Source organism: Lissotriton helveticus, chromosome 1_1, assembly GCF_964261635.1.
Source record: "Lissotriton helveticus chromosome 1_1, aLisHel1.1, whole genome shotgun sequence".
Taxonomy (NCBI): Eukaryota; Metazoa; Chordata; class Amphibia; order Caudata; family Salamandridae; genus Lissotriton; species Lissotriton helveticus.
The window spans coordinates 968568512-968574511 of record NC_136057.1 but is presented as its reverse complement, the minus strand read 5'-3'; positions in this window follow the sequence as shown (position 1 = coordinate 968574511).

Sequence of the window (6000 nt, the reverse complement as noted above, 5' to 3'; positions counted from 1 at the left end):
CTGCTAGAATTTGCTGGAAACTCGCCATTGAGGCTCAGTTTGGCGTCCGCTGAAACCCGGGGGTGTCACAGGTGCATCAAGTACAGCTGTGTCGCAACAGATAATGGTGATGCAGGAGAAGAGTGGCGGATTAAGGGGATAGACGACGGAGCGATCTCAGACCGCGTCTGCCATGCTGCCCCTGCAGGTCACGCCCCCCATCATTTTAAATTCCTTCCTACATTTGAGACATGTTAATGGGCCTCTAATTTTACCTGGTGGCAGGCCGCAATCACATTCCACTCCTAAATTAAATGCATTTAAAAGATTTGATGACATTGCAAGTCCCGGGGGGAGATCGGGCTGCGTTGTGGAGCAAATTATTATTAATCTGCAGGTGCAGGGTCACCACTTTGCCACGGGTTCTGAACAATTAAGAAGGAATCGACACTGGAGCGAAGGTCAAACCATAGGTCATTTATTAAGCATTCATGAATGGGTCTCCATCTGATGAGAACCATAGAGATACTCAAGGAGAGAGCACACAGAACAATGGTTACATGAGTTTTTATAGCAAAGATCACAAGCAAGAGACGCCCAGTGGTAAACAGAGCCCTGGGAAGAACACACAAATGAGACAATCGGTAAGAATCAACAACCTTGATGTCTTGAGTAAATGTTCCGTCCTGAGGCTGCACAACAAGATAGGCTATCTGAACAAACTTCATCTAAGCGTTTACCATTGTTTAGAAAAACTAAGTGCAAAGATCAACTGTTCTTTTGGGCCTACTTTGCATGTTTGCTCAGTCTACAATGTCTCAATTTAGATTTGTTACCCAATGTTTATGCAGGTGAGGTGTCAAATATCGAGCCAGGCTGAAAACAGAGCAGGGGTGAAAATGGATGAGGCACAGCTTAATTAAAAAATGAAAGAATCAGATTTTATATTTCCCAAGCTGGCTGGCACAGGTCTCATTCTGGATGTAGATGGGCGCAAACGGGCTTGCCTTTGGCGTGCCAGTGGCATGTCTGCTGCGCATCCACGTTGGCAGGCTCATTAAGTACTGAGGCCTGCCAACCACTAGAATACTGAAGCCCTCAAGATGTGGCTCAAAACAGGCCTTTTTTTCCCTCCTCCTGGATGGGGAGGGGAAGTAAAGTGCTAGTAAATAACGACTTGAAAAAACACCAGCGGAGCGTCCGCAACGCGAAGGCTCCGTGTGTTCTATGAGTAACTCAAATTCAAAGATCAAAGTAACAACAGATTCAAGGTAAGCAATATTTCGTTTCATTTACTTGTCTATAAACTTCAACACAGTACAGTTCCCCCCAGTCTTGTTAAGGAAATGTTATAAAAGAAGAATTTGAGATTACAAGATTTAAAACAAATTAAAATAGTGCCACTGTGTTTAAGAGTTAAGCCGTATTGCATGTAGCTGTAGTGTAGTCCCAAAAAGCACCCTGTCATGCAGGACCTACGACGATTATGGATAACATATACTGTGGGTCTGGTGACAGACTGACTCTGTGTACACCCCCACCGCATATATTAGCCAATGGTTCGCATTAGCTAGCTCGCAGTGCCAATAGAATCCCTGTTATCAGAGAGATTAGATTGTGCAACTTTAGAACACAAGAACCTCAGACTTGTGGAAACAATATATTACTTTTCACCTACTTGCTTGTTTTTACTCTCGGAGAGATACAGAGAAGAAACAGTTCAAACTGTTTACAATAAGAGTGTATTGTATAGTAGTTCTTCTCATGTAGAATAAGTGCGCAGTTACAACTGTAACACAGTAACAGAGATATAGAGCCAGCAATACAATAAATAGTATTGTTCTACCATCTTGCAATGGTCACAAACCTATACATGTATATAGAATGCATTTATACAATAAAGTGCGTACTCCTAAGATGCCTGTCTAGTCATACCTAAGTGTACCTAGCATGTGAGTAGGTGCGAAAGAGCTAATGAGCCTAATAACCTAGAATCTAAGAGCCAAGAATCCTGCTAGGATTTAGTCCAACCCCCATACCTGAATAGTGAGAATGTGGGACTACGTCCTGGTCTCGAGTTGGACACCCCGCAAGGGATGGTTAGACCACTGTCAGCTGGAGCAATGTCATGCCGGAGCCGCAGCGTCGCAGGTCAATGTGTAGGCCTTGAAGTGTCAGGTCTCTCCTGCTTCCTGATAGCAAGAGGTGCTGTATTTATACAGTCTATGTATGTGAGTTACCCATTGTTCAGTATGAGGATGACGTTTGGGGATTAAACCTTGCGCGTCGATGGGAGAGATGACGTGTACCTCCTTGAGAGTGTACTCACAATGTATTATTTATTTGTACCTGTCCAAATTCCCAAATTCCAAACAAGCTTTATTTGATTTAAAATGTCAAATCATAAAAGCACATCATATATAAAACATTTGACAACAATCGGACAAAAAGCCAGTCTACAAGACATAATTATGGCTAATAATCTTAGGTCATTGAGTTAAAAAATATAGCAAGTCTACAGTGAAGCTAAAAAGACAATCTTACTTAAAAACAATAAATATTGATAAAAAAGACATTACATTGTGTTCCGAAATTTAATCACAAGTTTTAAAAAACTAGCAACTGCAAAAATAACATGATCTTCATCTAGTTGTTGAAGCTTGATGAAAGCTGCAGAACATGATCTAATCCCCCTGGATTTAAGAACCGGTAATAAGAAGACCCTTCGTGGTGCATGGTAAAATTTACAAAACAAAGTAACATGCATGTTTGTTTGGTAAGAAATACCGTCACAGGGACAAAGGAGTTTGTCCATTGACCAATTATTACATAAGGGAAAAGTAGTTAAACGAAAAAAGGTACCTAGCCTAAACCGGGTCAGCAATGTGCGTGCGAACGGACTAGGTTCAACCACGAGATACTTTTGAAGCCCCTCATGAGCAGTAATTTGCTGATATCTAAGGGTGGTGTTTTTCCTTTTTTCAAGGTTCCACCTAACACCAACTAAGTGGTCTAAGGCCATCTTTTTCAAGGAACCTCTTGACACCATCGCCAAACTAGCAGGGTTCTCGAAGAATTCTGGATGTCCTATCTCATTAAACATGCGTCTAAGATAGCAGAGCCATGGGATGTTAGAGACCCCGTCCAGAGATAAACAGTCCTTTATTAGGTCTCTGTTTAAGGCGGTCTCGCTGGTAACCCAGACCTTGTGCCAAAGGAGTATAGGGGCGATCCTGATGGTATCCAATATATAGGGGAGACCCACTTCTATGTGTGTCATGTATGTAGAAGACGTTTTAGGGAGACCCAAAAGATGACAGATAAAATGGTTTTCACCGGTTTGTAGGACCTAAGCTTTTTCCCCTCCCCACACGCCCGCTCCATATATTGCTACGGGGACACATTTAGCTTTATATATACCAATCAGCTCTTTAGCTGGTTTCCCCCCTAGTTTTGAAGCAAAATTTCTTAAGGCGCCCATGGAACACATAAAGGACAGATGCCTGGCATGTACGGCTGCATGCCAAGTTCCCCTCCTATCAAAATTTACACCTAGGTAAGAGAACATATCCGTGGATTCAATTCTCCTACCATCGAGGTAAATCGGGCAGGGCACCCTCTTTGACCCCTTCCCACAGGACATTGTGTAGGTTTTTGATATATTAATTTTTAGGCCTCTAGCCCTCATAAAACAAGAGAATTTATCCACAGTCTTCTGCAATCCTAATCTGGTGTGCGACATTAGTGCTGCGTCGTCCGCGTACAACAATATTGGTGTAAAGGTCCCACCAATAGTTGGGTAATCATTCTGCGACTCTCTAAGGTGATCTCCGACTGTGTTTATGTATAGGGTGAATAACAGGGGTGCCAAAATGCACCCCTGTCTTACCCCCTTCTTTATAGGAAATTTGTCGGAACACTCCACCTTCAATCCATACCTTACCCTAGCACCAGCTCCCCTATAAAGTTCCTTTATAAACAAAATGAGGTGGGTGTCAACTCCCTAATCACTCAATGTGCCCCACATAAACTCATGATCTACGCAGTCAAAAGCGGAACTTAAATCAATAAAAGTAATAAAAAGGTTCCCGCTCTTTGCCTGAGTGTACTTTGAATTCAGTAGGGCTAGGTTTAAGCAATGATCAACAGTCCCCTTGCCAGGTCTAAACCCATACTGGAGATTTGAGATGATGTTATTCTCCTCCCCCCAGGTTTGAATCCTATTCAGGATAATACGGCCTGCCACCTTCATCAAGGCATCCAACAAAGAAATTGGGCGGTAGCATACAGGGTCGTTCCTGTCGCCCTTTTTAAAGACGGGAACCACAATAGCATCCGCCCAGGAGGGTATAAAGCCACCGTGGTTGGCCTTGTTTAAAACATTCGTTAACAACGGTGCACAGAGGTCAGGTTCAGCCTTAAAAACATCAATCGGTACCCCATCCGGCCCAGGGGCCTTTCCAGAGGAGCTATCCTTCATTGCTTTAGTGACCTCCTGGCAATTAAAGGATACAGGTAGTGGAAATGGACAATGGTGATTACTGACCGGAGGGCTAGCAGTCTTGTTTTTATTAGGCTGCTCTCCTTCGTGTGGGGTAACTTTTGCATAAAGATGCGTGAAATAAGTCACCCAGGTGTCTCCAGTTATAGCGATGTCTATCATATCGGCCTCTTTATTTTGAAAATAAGGCGCATTTATCACCTTCCAGAAGGCCGTGCTATCTCTTTTATTGGATGCTTCTTTCAAGGCCACCCATGCCTCTTTCTTCAAAGTGGCTTCCCTCTCCTTTATTGTATCTTTGTACGTCTTTCTGGCTTGCCTAATTAACCCTGGGTTTCTTGGTTTAGCATGTAAGACCTTTTTAAGGATTGAAAGTGACTTTGTACACTTAGTATCAAACCACCCTTGGGACCTTCTTGCCTCATCCCGGTGTTCTCTTGTTAGGAGTGCTTTTATGGCAGCTTGTATTTTTAAAAAAGAGGCCAGTATCTTTTCTGGTTCTTCGTCATGTGCCAGACAAATGGAGATATCTACCAGGCAGGCCGTAACTAATTTTTCAAGGAAATCCAGAGGCTCAACCTTATTCCATTTGATAATATAACCATTTTTAGATGCCAGCCTAATTTCTGTTGAATATGGGGTAGTGGCTCCTATGCTACGTGTATGATTTTTGATTTTTAACCTAAATGATAACGGATAGTGGTCGCTAAGCGGGGAGTCACCCGTTACCCAGGATACGACCAGCCCTACATGGGCAGCAGAAATTAATGTGAAATCAATTGTAGAATTGGACCCCCTTCCGTTAAAAGTCGGCTTGAATGGAATGCTAGGGCTGCATGCCTCTTTTATAAAGGACAAATTAAAATAAAAAAGAATATTATTGAGAGCACTACCTAGTTTCATGTGGTTGAAGTGCGTGGGACTGTCTTCCCCATGCTCGAAAAAGGCCGCACAATGCTGACGAGCCATGATGACAGACCATACAATTAAAATCACCCACCCATATCATAACCTTTTCTCCAGCTGTCTGGTCACTTAGGGCGATTAGGTTCGACAAGAGCTTATTAATCATAGGCTCTAGGAGCAGAGAAGACACATTATTATAGAAGTTTACTACAATCATGTTTTTCAGGTGGCCCCAGCTAAGCAGCAGTATCTGATAAAACTCCGTAAACAAAAACGTATTGTACTTTCAAGCCCCCAGATGTAGACGCGTATGTGCAGAGGCCCCCTCTATTTTGACCCTGAACACTAGCCACTGCTGGGGTATGAAAAGTTTGGAAACCCATAATGTGTCTTTCCTCTATAGACCATGTTTCCTGAAGACAGAAAATACTGTGTTCAGTAACAAGGTCTAACCACTGTTTTTGTGTCACCTTTCTTGCTAGGCCGGCTACATTCCAGGAAAGTCTGCTTTAGGGAATTACTCTCTAGGGGCAGGTCTACTCTGTCTCCAGTGGTTAGCAGGGGGGCCGTAACAACCTCGATGGCTGATTTGGGAGCATGGGATGCCGGTTTAT